Source organism: Ovis canadensis, chromosome 3, assembly GCF_042477335.2.
Source record: "Ovis canadensis isolate MfBH-ARS-UI-01 breed Bighorn chromosome 3, ARS-UI_OviCan_v2, whole genome shotgun sequence".
Taxonomy (NCBI): domain Eukaryota; kingdom Metazoa; phylum Chordata; class Mammalia; order Artiodactyla; family Bovidae; genus Ovis; species Ovis canadensis.
In genome coordinates this window covers 39,332,498-39,347,393 of record NC_091247.1, presented here as the reverse complement: position 1 = coordinate 39,347,393, position 14,896 = coordinate 39,332,498, and the positions used below count along the sequence as shown (strand labels likewise).

Below are 14,896 nucleotides of genomic sequence, written 5' to 3'. Positions count from 1 at the left end.
TGGAAAACTAAAAATGGAAGAGTCCTGCCCTGGCAGTGAGCCAGACTTCAGGCAGTTCTCATACTGGAAGCACTGTGGCCCATTGCTGTGCTCTTGAGTGACCTCAGCTTTCCCAGTCATGACTGACTGCAGCCTCCCTTCAGACCGTTGCAGGCTCAACCCCCATCACCTGCTCATCAGAGGTACTTTCCACCAGTGGCCTTCTCCCTTGGTTGCCCGTTGATGATTATCTGAACAGGAGTTTTAAAATCTTCCCTGGTGATTTTAAAAGGTCTCTTTTTTTAATATTAAACTTTTATTTATTTAATGAGTGGAACTTACCTGGAGTCACAACATAGGTTCTTGTGTCTCTGTTTTTTCGTGGCTCATTTGTTTGTTTAATATATATAGTTGATTTACAATGTTGTGTTAGTTTTACAGCAAAGTGATTCAGTTACACACACACACACACACACACACATATTCTTTTTCAGATTCTCAGATTCTTTTCTCTTATATGTTATGACAGGATATTAAGTATTGTCCACTATGCTGTACAGTAGGTCCTTGTTGGTTATCTGTTGTATATATAGTAGTGTATCTATGTTAATCCCAAACTCCTAATCTATACCTCCCCCTACTTCCCCTTTTGGTAACCATCAATTTGTTTTCTATGTCTGTGGGTCTGTTTTTGTTTTGTAAATAAGTTCATTTGTACCATTTCTTTCGATTTCACATATAAGTAATATCATATATTTGTCTTCTGTCTGACTTACTTTACTCAGCATGATAATCTCTAGGTCCATCCATGTTGCTGCAAATAGAATTGTTTTTTTCTTTCTTATAACTGAGTAATAGTTCAACCTTACTGTAAAATATGAGGGTTTCCATGTTCCCCAGGGTTTGCATAGTCACCAGCCCTCTTTTCCATCACAGCCTGGTTTTGTTTTGTTTATAATCATCCCTTTCCTATCAGTGAACGTGACCCGGCTTCCTGGATTTCTTTTCTACCTTCCATCCCCTAGCTAGACCCTTGGTCCAGTGGAATACTGGAGAATGCTGATTTTTGAAGCTTCAGCCAAAAGGCCTATGTGTGTGCTGCACCTGTAATGAAGTCCAGAGTTGCTAAAGCCTCCACCTTTAGGTCTGGGAACCAGGCAGACAGCCAGCGGTATCTGTAGTTGGCGTTCACCAGGCTTTAGACTTGGGGTCCAAGGTGCAGATTCAGAGCTCAGAGGATCACTGTCCTTTTAAGATGTCAATGTGGTTTTAATCCAGGGGTTACTCCTCAGGAGTTCAGGATCTGTCCAGCTCCTGCAGATTGACCTAGGAAGCCTCCAACCTGTTGTGCCTCATGCTCCCTCTCCCTCCCTCCAAGGTTTGCTAAGAACCCCAGCAGAGAGGAAAGGAGAGTGAGACGTATGAACTTTGGAGCTGGTCAGTCCAGAGTTTAAATGCTGGCCCGACAACTTATCATGTGTAGATCCTTGGATGAGGTATTTTCTTTTGTTCCATATTTGTATAGGGGATTAATGATAAGACATACATTGTAATCTTGTTTGAGGATTACAAGAGATAACACCAGTGAAAATGCCTAATATTTTTATCAAGCGCATAATCAGTACTCAAGACATATGAGTTATTTCCTCTTCCATGTCCTTTCACCACCACATGGGAAACCTTAGTGTCAGCTTCCTCCTGATCCTCTGAATTTCTTGAATATGCATAGTGATCATGTGGAGAATCTTGTCTGCACTACCCATTCCCAGAGTCTGTCCCCAAGAGCTTCTATCAGAATCAATATGAGATGGAGCCTATGAACCTGCATCTTTTAAATCTGCATTTTTCAGTCAGTGCCCCAGATGTTGTACATTCAGAGCATCGATATGTATGACCTTACATTTCCAGAACTGTGAAAAAATAATTCCACCCCAAGTTGAGAGCTTCTATCCTAAACGTGTACATATGACAGATGTCTTCTTTAAGATGTGATTGCAAGAAAGAGAAACCCACTTAAACTACCTTAATCAGAAAGTGGAAATAATTGAAAGGATAGAAGATTATCAGTTCCAATTATGGATCCCCAGGTGAGGGACCCCAGGGTCCTATAAATAATTCTGAGATCAATGTGGCACACTTGACAGTATAAACAACAAGAAATGTAATAAGCCTGTAAAACAACACCCAAATAGTGATTTCTCCAGATGATTAAAAACAGGATTCAGGCCTGATCATGAATCCTGTGGCAGCTCAGAGGTGAACTGTTCTGGACTGGAGACTTCATGAGAAGCTGCTGCTACTGCTGCTAAGTCGCTTCAGTCGTGTGACCCCATAGACGGCAGCCCACCAGGCTCCACCGACCCTGGGATTCTCCAGGCGAGAACACTGGAGTGGGTTGCCATCTCCTTCTCCAATGCATGAAAGTGAAAAGTGAAAGTGAAGTCGCTCAGTCGTGTCCGACTAGTAGCGACCCCATGGATTGCAGCCCACCAGGCTCCTCCGTCCATGGGACTTTCCAGGCAAGAGTACTGGAGTGGGCTGCCACTGCAGACCTGAATTCCTAAAAGACCAGGGATGGGTGATGGATAGCTCTAGAGAAGAGATGATATGACCTCAGCCCAAAGAATGGAAAGGAGCAAACATATTTTGAGGACAATAATCTGTCTGGGAGAGTTTGGGTAAAGGAGTCAGGAATAATGAGAAATAAACTAAGACATTGGGTTGGAAGCAGATTGATGAGAGCCTGGAAGGAATCTTAACTCCAACTTAGTGTAATCACTGAAGCATTTGAACATCTAACAAGTGACATTTAAGAAGAGAATCTGATAGCAGTGTCTCTGTTTATAAAAAGAATACTGAGGGGCCCCAGAGGCAGAAGCCCAGTCATGAGGCTACTGTAGAACTCCTTTCTTCAGATGTCTGGGTTCTAAACAGGGACAACTCTTACTTGTTCAAAGATTCTTATGAGTGGTATGCCACATCATTCAGGAGTTGGTTCTTCCCCAAATAATCTGAGTATTTTTATCTGTATAAATTGTGTTGTCTTTGACTGTTTCAGCCTTAGCAACTCATTCAAGCTCAGTATGAGCTCAGATGTTTGTAAAGCTCTCCCTACCCCTCCAGTAGAAATCACGCCAAAGATGTTTAAGAAACTTTAGTAAAACTGTCTTCCAAAAAGGGAAAAAATAATTTGAGACTCCAACCTTTTAGCTGAATGATAGCATTCTTGTGAGTTTTTATCTGGGAGTTATGCTGGTGGTTTCCATCCTTCCAATACTTGAAACCCATGTTTATTGCAGTTGTTAATTCATTTGCTTGGACAGAAAAATGAGGACAAACACAGTACAGCTCATCTTTCTCAAGTCAGACAAAAACAATTATGGCCTGAAAGTTGGCTAACTAATTTTAAGAAGTGGGTTCATTTCTCCTTCTGGATACTGAAAAGAAAACTCTTGTATCCCCTCTCCCCATCTGAAGAATCTTTTCGAGCTTTTTCCCATGGATGTTGTTTTGTGGCTAGTTTTTTTCTCATAATAAAGTAGGACTGGGTTTAATTATCCAGAATAGGAGTGCAGAGCAGCTTTCAAAAGCTCAAATAGTTCATGAAGTTCTAGATCCGCTGTGACCTTCTTTTTTTATTGAGGCAGAGTTGATTTGCAATATTAGTTTCAGGTGTTCAGCATAATGATTCAATGTTTTTATAGATTATAGTCCATTTAAGGTTACTATAAAGTACCAGCTATATTTCCTGTGTGGTACAATATATCCTTGTGGCTTATTTATTTTATACAGCGGTTTGTACCTCTCAATAGTGACCTTGTTTTTAAATCCCCAATCAAGCTGCATGGGCTAATATTTATTCATTCCTCTAATATTCATTGAAAACTTTTTATGGTAGACTCTGCCCATTTGGTTATACGTAAGCACATAGAGACCCTATCCTGGTGGAGCTTATAATCTAGTGGGAAGAACACATAAAAAAACAACTCAATAAATAAACATGTATAATTTAAATTGTGATGCATGGTATATAGAAAGTAACATACAACTGAGATTAAGAGTAAAGTGGTTGGCAAAGAACTCAGGCTCCTTTGAAGAGATCACCTCAAAGTGAAATGGAGTTGTTCATTGGAAAAGTGTGGATACAACATTCTTGGCAGAGCAGAACCCTAAGAGGGTGTATAACAGAATTGAAGAAGAGTGGGGCTTGGATGGTAAATGACAGACGATGAAGGAAGAAGCAAAAAGTGGATAAATCACATGGAGCCTTGAAAACGATGGTATTTTACTGTAAGGGCAATAGGCAACCATAGCCGATACAAAGGCCGACAAAGGAACGATCATGTTTGTAATCAAGATGCTCAGGGAATCTAGAGATCATGGTTTTTATCCCCTTTGGATGATGAATAAACAAACACTCAGGACCAATAGTAATGAGACCTGTGAAAAGAAGAAAAATTACCATGATTATTGAGCATCTTCCTTCTGCCAGCTCCTCTGTTAACTACTTCCGCAACCACTCTCTCAAAAGGGACTTATTATCCCCATTTTACAGGTGAGGAAACTGAGGTGTAGGCAGTTAGATAAACTGCCCAAGTCTGCCCACTCATAATGGTAGAGGAGGGAAATTGAACCCACATCTGGGTCCGGAGAGTATGCTTTTTCCACAATACTGGGCTGTGAATGTCTGAGGAAATGGAAAATCACTAGATTATAGGGAACTGATTATCTAAGGTATGGATGCAGCAAGTCCCTGGATTTTCTGCTTCCTCAATATGATTCCTGTGTTTTGGTCTTTTTACTGTTCTTCAATCCTCTCTACTTTAAGGAAGAAGTACTCAGATTTTATGTAATGTGTTAGTTCAAAGTACTTTCACTTGTTTTCCATTTTAATCTGCAACACAGGGAATAGGCAGAGAGAAACGCTTGTAATTTATTTTGGTATCAAACATTGTTCCTTTTTCTCATTTAATATCACCCCTTTTAAAAACCATAACAGCCCTGTGAAGGAAATATTCCCATTTAACAGATGAAGAAACTGAGGCTCAGATACCCTGCACAAGGGCACACAGCTCTAATGGGGAGATCAAGGTTGGAACCCAAGTACATGACTCTAGAGCTCAGGTTTTCTCCCACCTCAATTTCCTTAGAAAGGTTAAAAATAAGAAGTCATCATTTAGTGAATTCTTAGCTGTTAGGCACAGTGAAAATCATTTTACATGGTCATCTCATCAAATTCTCACCCCTACCGTTTAATGTAGATATTATTACTCCTTCCACAGAAGCAGATACCCTAAGCACAGAGAGATTAGCTGACTGGTCCAAGACTACACAGCAGTGGGCAGTGATCCAGAATAGACTCAGTTCTGTCTCTAAGGTCCATAACAAGATGTCCACAGCATTTAACGATTGATGTGGGTAGGCCGGGAAGCAGCTCCATTTTGGAGAAGAGGACCCTGAGGACCAAGAATGTGAAATGACTTAACACAGTTTACAAAGTTATAGCAAAGACAAGACCAGAGTCCAGGCAGGAGCTCTGGTGTGAGTGCACCATTGGTGGGCAGGAGACCCTCTGCCATTTAATATTAGGTGGAGAGCATCTCTGAAAATCTCAGTTTCTGCTCAATGGATGAAATTCCATCATTTTGAGAGGCTGGCAGCTTGCCACAGCTGAAAGAAGCATCTTCACTTTCACATTTGCTCAGGACTCTACCTCAGAAGACAGAATTCCTTGTTTTTGCAGAATTCAGTTGATAAAATTATAAAACAAAATTTAGAAGGTTAGAAGATTGGAGCCCTTTAAGCCAGTAAAACTGTAAAGGAAGAAACTATTTCTTTGCCTTTTCTTATTGTGGCTTTCTCCGGGAGTTTCCATTGACCACAACTGGTGAATGCAGCGCCAGCCCTCAAGTGAAAATATGAAGCAAAGGTCCAGAGAGGCTCCTGGGTCTTTGTTTGCCTTTTCAAAAGTGCTGCAGGCAGTGAAATGGGAACCTGCATGAAAGCTGGGTTCGGATAACACTGAAGTGGGTCTGCAGCTTTGAATCCTAACGCTTGACCTGGTTACCATGATGCCAGCTCCTCCCTATTGTCCCCACTTCTCGTGCAATCAAGGGCGGTGTCTAAAACCAAGCGCACTTGGCCTCTGAGAAGAACCCAGTCACTGGCACCAAACAATATCCATCCAGGAGCATTTCTCTAGAATAAATATTTAAGCCTGCATAGGGCTTCCTACTAATTCGAGGGGTGAGTCAGTGCCTAGAGCTTTCTGCATGTTTGATCAACTATAAACAAGTATTGAGCAAACATGACTATATTTGAAAGGATTTCTTGCAAGTTTTGGCACTAACATCTTTGTTATCAAGGAAGCTGTAATAACTACTGAAACTGAGGACTGGATCTATTCCATGGTATATATATATTTATTTCATTTATGGTAACCATATCGTGTGCTAATTTCTCCCTTCCCCTTATGGGAATATGAAAGCCCGTCATCCAGCCCTACTGGAGCTTTGACAAAAGGCAAAGCCCAGCTTCCTGGCTTCCCACCTATCTACTCTTCCAAGACCCTACAAGGGACTGCTAAGGGTTTTTCTCCAATCAAAATCTAAATCCCTGGGGTTTCCCTGGGGTTCCAGTGCTTAAGACATCAACTTCCATTGCAGGGGGCATAGGTTCGATCCTTGGTCAGGGAGCTAAGATCCCACATGCCTTGTGGCCAAAAAAAACAAAACATAAAAAACAGAAGCAATATTGAAACAAATTCAATAAAGACTTTTAAAATGTTCCACATTAAAAAAAAAAAAAAAAAAAAAAACGAGTATCTGCATCACATGCCTGTAGTCCTGGAAAGTACCTGACTTAACTGAACCAGCTCTCCTTCCAGGGCTAGCAGAAGGGGAAATTCATTTCAGCAGCAGCCCTTCTCTTAAATCAGCCTTGTTTGTGAAGGAAGAAACTGCCCTCTCCACCTTTGCCCCATCTAAATCCTGTCTGGAGTTTTGTCTCAACTTCAAGGCTCTGCTCCCATCCTCTCTTTTCCATGGAGCCTGCCCTGCTCTCTCCTGTACCTTGAACTCTTCCTGCCTTGAACTCCACTGGCGCTAATTGTTTGCATCACTTGCTTGGCACTTGCCTTTCCTCCTGGTCAGTTGCTGAATTGTGTAGTCACAGAGCCCTCCCCCTTTGTCGTACTCCCCCTGTGGCATCGAGTTGAGCATAAGAATTCATTGCAAAGTGGCGCCGAGCAGTGCAGAGGCTTCGTGACCTACGTGGCGCCACACGTGGGCAGTTTCGTGGCTCTGTTTCTTGTAAAATCCTCTTAGTCTTTCCCTTCCCTCTTTTCCAGGACTGTATCTATAAAAGACGGCATTTTGTGCTGCATCCACATTAGTAGGCCTGGAAGCATAAATAGAGTTAATTGTAGTTTTTGTGGTCAGAGGAAAAGCTTTTCAAAAAATCATTTGCCTCAGGAGTCATTAATTAGACTTTACAGACATTCAGTTCAGGCATTTCAGCTAAGCTATTATTTCTGTTTAACTCAGTAAAGAATCCAAATGTAATAAAAATTCCCGTTACTTAAATAGGCTGAAAAGATTGCAGGGAGGTATATTCAGTTAATCCTCAGGTCAACCCCACACCCTCCAGCTCCTTTCCCTATATCTAGGAATCTGTTAAGACTTATTGTAAAAGCAATAGCAGAATTTAGACAAAATCCAATGAGACACTGCAGGGTCCAGCTCCCCAGGAGGGCCACTGACTTTGCCAGTATTCATGAGATCAACAAGCTCATCTTACTAAATAAACCTCATCTTGGAGTTCACAGTTATCTGAGCTTTCCTTCTGAAAACAAGAGAAGAAAGTGGTTTCATAGAAAAATGATGAATTTCCTCAGTTTCAAAACCTTGTTTGTCCTGTGCTCCTTCACACCAGACTCTCCTTGAGTGTGAAACTAAGAGAAGAGTTGCATATGTTTAGATAAGCTGGATGCCCCTCTCCAGACAAAAACTCTTGCATGTTTTGAGGATAATAAGCTTTATGGTCTAAAATTCAGTAATCTCTTAAAAATGTCTTTCTTGCACGTTGGAATATTTACTTGGTATTATGCGTGACTATACATAGGAGCTTGGAGGGCTAGGGTCCATAGAGTCACAAAGAGTCAGACACAACTTAGCAACTAAACACAACAATGACTATACATAAAATCATGTATGAATCCTAGAAAGATCTCTGTGTTAGTAAATTTTTATTTTAAATTCAGATTCTGTAGAACTGATAGGAATCTAGGATAATGTTCACAGTTAACAATAAATATGTCTATTGATTTTTAAATGTGGAACGGAATTTACTTAGGAAAGGTGACTTTTTTTTTTTCCAAAATTTTATTAGAGATCAAATAGTTTCAAAATTCGTGGGGGCAAGATTGACAGTCCTGAAGACAAGGATGAGCCAGATATGTGTCCCAAGCTCCCTGACATTTTCTAAAAGTAATATCCTCCAGGCTTATCCAACATGAATACTGCCATCAGCTATAATCTTGTACCTGGGAGTCTGAATCCCACCTCCCAAACATATACATTTTTGCCAAGTAAAGGGACCAAGGCCTTTTACAAAGCAGGCCTGTCTAGACCTTAAACATGGGGACATAATACACCTACAACATTACTGTTTTAAAATATAAGTCATTTAAAAGGATGAAGGTGAGAAGTAGGCCTGCTGGAAGGACAGTCTCCAAAGACGGTGGTGCTTAATAAGAAGAGGGAGATGTTACAAGATGCTGAAACTAGCCTTGTATTCAAAAGACTATAAAAGATTTAAAATTTAATTAAAAAAAAAACAAAACATTAATGTAATAAAAGATTATATTTATGGGGAAAAAGAAAGACTGCTATAGAATATGCTAAAATGCCAGGTTAATGAAGCCATGCCGAAAGTGTGCCATTTGTTTGTGCAACAAATATTTATTTAGTGCCTACTGTGTGCTGGATAAAAACAATTCTCCTTGCCTTTGTAGAGGTTATAGTCTAAGAGGAAAGACAGACAATGACCAACCAATCATAAATATGTCATTATAAACCACAATAAGTCCTCTGGAAGATGGTAATTTATACTAAAATGTGAATGAATACAGGAATATTTCATTGGTAAAATCACCAAGACTTAGGTCACAAAATCCATACTGAATTTGGAGGGTGACAAGGAGGGTGAATGGAGGAGGCAATGGCACCCCACTCCAGTACTCTTGCCTGGAAAATCCCATGGACGGAGGAGCCTGGTAGGCTGCAGTCCATGGGACAGCTAGGAGTCGGACACGACTGAGCCACTTCACTTTCACTTTTCAGTTTCATGCATTGGAGAAGGAAATGGCAACCCACTCCAATGTTCTTGCCTGGAGAATCCCGGGGATGGGGGAGCCTGGTGGGCTGCCATCTCTGGGGTCGCACAGAGTCGGACACGACTGAAGTGACTTAGCAGCAGCAGCAGCAGCAAGGAGAGTAAATATAAGGGAAATTGCTAAGTTTTGGCTTAGAGAACTAGACAGATGTAATTGGGTGATAGTTAACGACCCATGGGCCAGCCTACTTCAAGCTCTAGGCATCTTAGAAGCAGAATATGCCTTTCATGATAAGTCAGACACTAAGAAACATGCTATCTAGATATGTAGAAGCAAAAGGCCCTATACCACAAATGGATAAAGGAAACTGGTCTTATATGAACACACACAAAACCCTTCCAACAGGAAATGGCCAAGTAAATAAAGAATGACAGTTTATTAGGGAAGGAGGCAGAGCAATGAGGGGGAAAAAATTTGGTAAACTTATGGTAAGGGAGGGATTCATAACAACTCTAGGCAAATATTCACAGTCTTTAAGGATTCTTAAGAAATCTCTGCATAAGCCCTGAACTTTATGAGAAAAGGCTTCAAAATAAATAAATAAATAAAGTCCTGGACTAATACACCATGGATTTCACTTTATATGTATTAAATAGCTTTTATTACTTGGCAGAGTTATTTTACATCTGTTGCCTCTTTTGCTCCCCTAATAATCTAATGAGGTGTTCAAGAGTATCACTACCAGTAACAACACATGCATTTCTAGAGCTCTATACAGATTTCCAACATGCTTACCCATATATCTTCTTTTTGAAATCTGTCCAAAAGGTAGCAGGATAACATTTTTCACCATCTTTCAGGCATTTTCAGCAAATAGGATTTAGCAAGAGGCCAGTGGTGAGTGACGAGACAGAAGCAGTAATGAGTGACTGTCTTTGCCCAAGAGTTGTAGCAGTCATAGCGGTAGTAACAGAAGAGTAACAGCTGCCATTGTTTGAGACCTGAGTATGTGTTAGACATCCTGCCAAGAGCTTTACTACTAAGGCTGTTCTGAGCCTATTTCTTGGTACCTTATTTTCATGAAAGGCACTTGTTGGCTGATGGCCCAAGGTCATTAAGTAACTATCTATTGACTAATCACATCTGTCTAGTTCCGTCTATAGAACAAAAACCTTGTCAGTATTCCTTAATTTCACTCTCTTCCTCACTCTCTAAGCCAACTTTTACCACCTAAGTTCTATTGATTTTACAGATGAAACTTCTCTGCATTCTTGTCTGTTACTATTTTACCATCAGACAGCTCTTTGAGGTCAGTGTTTTTCTTATTCTCATTTTACAGAAAAAGAAACTGAGATGCAGAAGTTCAATAACTTATCCAAATCCTCCTGGCCAGTAAGTGGTGGGGCTTGGATCGGAACAGAAATCTATTTAAAGTCCAGATCTATTTTCTTCTGTCTCCAGAGCCCAGGTTCCTAAGAATAAATCACCATTAGTTGAGGATTTCCAGGCCCTGTGCTATGGACTCTGCCTATAGTATCTCATTTAATCTTCCCAACTCAACAACCTCATGCAGTAGGTGCTGTTCTGACTCAGAGGAGGTTATGGAACTTGCTCAACGTCACAGTGCTTATGACTAAGTTGACCCAAGCAGTTTGATTCCAGATTCTAAATTATTAGTATGTTAGACTGTTTCACAAAATTGGGGTTCAGACAAGTTTAAGGATTTGCCAGGAACCATAAGCCAGACAAGTAGAGGACCAGGATCAAGACCAGAAGCCAACTCCTCACATTGGTTAGGCTTGAGGCATGTGGTAGTCTTTGCCCAGTCTCCATCAGAGGTCAGTTATTCTGTCACCTCTGACATCACCCCGACCCTGTGTGAGTTCTTTCCACTCTGTCTCGTCATTTCCCATCATCTGGTCCCCAGTGCTCCGTATGTTCCTCCTCCACGGCTACCAGTGCCCAGATCGCGGACGGATCCTCTGCCCCCCCACACCCATCCAGTCTCCAGTCCCTTAGGCTGCTCTGCTGTCTGCTGAAGTTCAGACAGACTGATTACTGTACAGTCTGGGCTGCTAATAACCAAAGGACCCCAAATCCACCCCATGCCATTCTGACTTCCTACCTTTTGAAACCAGATATTTCCAACTAATAGAAGCCACAGTCCCAGACAAATCCTGCCCATCCCCCTCACTGATAAATTTTACTCTATTGGCCGCACTGTATCCCTTCCAGATGTTTTATGTTAAGATTGGGAAAGCTGTGTTTTTACTGGATTGAATCACTGCACTTGGCTGACATTTTTTGGCCCTTAATACACTCCTTAGATTTATCAGCTAATTGCAGACACTTTGAGAGAATCATACAGCATGTGTTTATTATGACAAAACCTGCAAGTGTGTCTTTGTGGTTAAAGATTCACGGATGTTTCCTTTACTGACCCCTGGTTAAGTATTAGAGTTGGTTCAAAGATGTTGCTTCCAAGTCAGGAACGTAACATGGGTGAAAATTTCATTTTTGTGTTTTGATGGAGTTTAAGGAATGGAGACAGGATAGACCCAATAGCTCAATTTTCATTCTTGGACTGTTGAAATCTTTAGTTGCGGATGATAAAATGACTTATAAAGGGAGATGGAGGAATTTTATTTAAAACGTAAGAAACAGCTTTGTGTTGTTCTAATGTCACTGTTATAAATTTCTCCAGTGGGTCAATTCTGTTTCTTCCAACGTGGCCTGTTTGGAGATTTATGCCTGAAGACATGATGAAGGGGGTGGTTGCCTCTCTGAGCCACGGCCACCAGTGGCTAGGATGGCCCTTCAGGCAAGAAGAGCCCAGTGGCAGCAAATTAGGGGGAGAGGGGAGAGGACAGTCATCACAGTTCAGGTAGCACAGGTGCTATCTGGGGAGGATCTGGATGAGGATCCTGGCAAGCCCCAATCCTAGGATGCTGCTGCATCTAAAGGACTGTATTGACCATTGGAAAGAGGAGGAAGGAAAAGCCTGAAGGGAAACATGGATGCCCAGGATATATCCTTGGGGGGTGTCCCTCATTCCAAGTCAGAATGTCAGTGAAGGGCTCAGGGGTGATACTGGGTCCCCAGAGCCAGGTACGTGAGGACCACTGACTACAGAGATGGAGTTGGAGAGTTGGGTGCATGTTATCCCATTCCTGCAAAACAGGGGGAACTGAGGCTGCACCTGTGCTTGAGGTGCTTGGTGACTGGGTAAGCCAAAGCGAGAGGAAATAAGTCAAGCACTGACAAAAAGGAACAAATGCTTTGACTCTGGAATCACATAGAAGCTGAAAACAGATACTAAAATGCCTTTAAATTGTGAAAGAGGCAGAAAGAATGTTCAGGAAAAATAGCTGGAAGTCTGAATCTTAGAACTGTCAAGAAAAAGAAATACAGTCAGCCCTCTGTAACCTGGGTTTCACATCTGCAGATTCAACCAGCTGGGGATCAAAAATATTTGAAAAAAAATCCAGAAAGTTCCAAAAAGTAAAACTTGAGTTTGCAGCATGCTGGGGCATATTTACATAGCATTTCCATTGTATTATGAATTATAAGCAATCTAGAGATGATTTAAAGCAGTGGTCTCTAACCTTTTTGGCAACAGGGACTGATTTCGTGGGAGACAATTTTTCCATGGACCAGGGGTGTGGGCAGGGGAATGGTTCAGTGGTAATGCAAGTGATGGGGAGTGGCAGATGAAGCTTCACTGGCTTGCTTGCCACTCACCTCTTGCTGTGCAGCCCAACTCCTAACAGGCCACGGATGTGTACCATTTCCATAGCCTGGAGGTTGGGGACCCCTGACTTAAAGTATATGGAAGAATGTGTACAGATACTCCAGCATTTTATATGAGGGACTTGTGCATCCTCTGATTTCGGTATCCATGGAGATCCTGGACCAGTCCCCCTGCAGATACTGAGGGAGGACCGTGCGGCTTCTTACGACTCTCAGGTATAGAGAATTACCTCAAATACCTGGTTGCGAGGGAGCCTTTTTCAGTGAATACGTCTGAATGTTTTGTCGTCTGTATATCAGAGAACAATTTTCTGAAGCATGTTGTTCATTTCCTTTCACAATGCTTCTCTTTGAGGATGCCCAGATTTCTCTCTGGAATTGGTAAATATTATCTCTTCTGAGAAACTGGTTTGTTTTCGTTCTTCAGACTGAGAATCTCATAAATATTATCTGTCCTTATTTGCTACTAGAAAGCTTAGAATTACATTCAGGAGCCACTCCTAGTAAGGAAATAAGCTCTTCCCAGTGTATTTTGTCTATGCTATTCTCACTCCTTACTTCATCTTCCCCTGATTTTCCCTTTAATGCATTTCCTCCCCTTTTGTAATTTATTATATATTTTGTTTGACTCTATCCTTGTGGCATATGTATCACTTAAGCTGGAACAAAGAAGCATATTTGCTAAAAACATCCATGCAAGTTAATGGGTGTTTCCCAATGCTAAAAATGCTTTTTTTCTTTTACAGACTTTACATTTTATTTCATTATTAATTCTTTTAACAAATGCGCCTTTCAGAAATAGAGCAACGGTCTTCTTCAGCCCTCTGACCCATTTCAATTTCCAAATTAAGTAAGGCCTGCCCAAATAAAGATACTGCAGTATATCACTCAGTGTCCTATGCTTGTTTGAAATGCTTGGCCAAAATTTTAGAATCCTTATGCAGTAAGCAGTGGGATTCATAAATGGGAGAAAAAAGCTTAAAAGTCAGATACCCCAGTTTCGCCAGAAGCCTTTATTATTAATTCCATGTGCAGTCTTGGAGTTCTCCCGACTCTCCACTGAACCCTGCAAGGCTCACTTGGGGAAAAACTACATTTCCATTTACATAAGGTCCTCTTAAAGTGTGAGGCACAAAAAGCAGGCTTCAAAGACATCCTTCGCCTGCAACATGTTTCCACTTCTTTAACTAGAAGGTGACTCTGAGTAATCTGAGCATGCATCTCTTCTAGAGAGTTGGCCATTTCCATCCTATCTCTCTGGTCTTATCTATTAATCACTCATTTTTCTACTTTTTAAGCTTCTTTTGTTCCAGCTAAAGAGGTCTATGCATTTCTAGTTTCTCACCTCTGCAAACGCCACTCTGCTGGGACCTTAAGTAAGTAAGTAGTCACTCAGTCGTGTCCGACTCTTTGTGACCCCATGGACTGCAGCCCACCAGGCTCCTCAGTCCATGGGATTCTCCAGGCAAGAATACTGGAGTGGGTTGCCATTTCCTTCTCCAGGGGATCTTCCCAACCCAGGGATTGAACCGGGTCTCCTGCATTGGAGGCAGATGCTTTAACCTCTGAGCCACCAGGGAACCTTCCTCTAACTTACTCCTGCCCACTTGACTGAGTCCCACCCTCAGCAGCTACTTCTTCCCGGAAGCCCTTCTCAATTACAGCCCTCAGTGATCTCCCCCATGAACTCTGTAGCTCATACTGTCTGCCCTTTTACCCTGGCATCTATCACATAGAATGGTCCATGGTTATTTATCTTTTCAAGTGTAGCTCCCATTTCATCTACTGGATGTTAAACCTCTCTATAGCTAGGACTGGCCTTTCACAGATTCA

General features: G+C 41.6%; 1 protein-coding gene across 1 annotated transcript in view; it reads left to right on the top strand.

The window, feature by feature from the left end:
• ANTXR1 (ANTXR cell adhesion molecule 1) overlaps positions 1-14,896 on the top strand; it is a 265,829-nt gene that overhangs the window by 67,953 nt on the left and 182,980 nt on the right. The window lies entirely within an intron of this gene.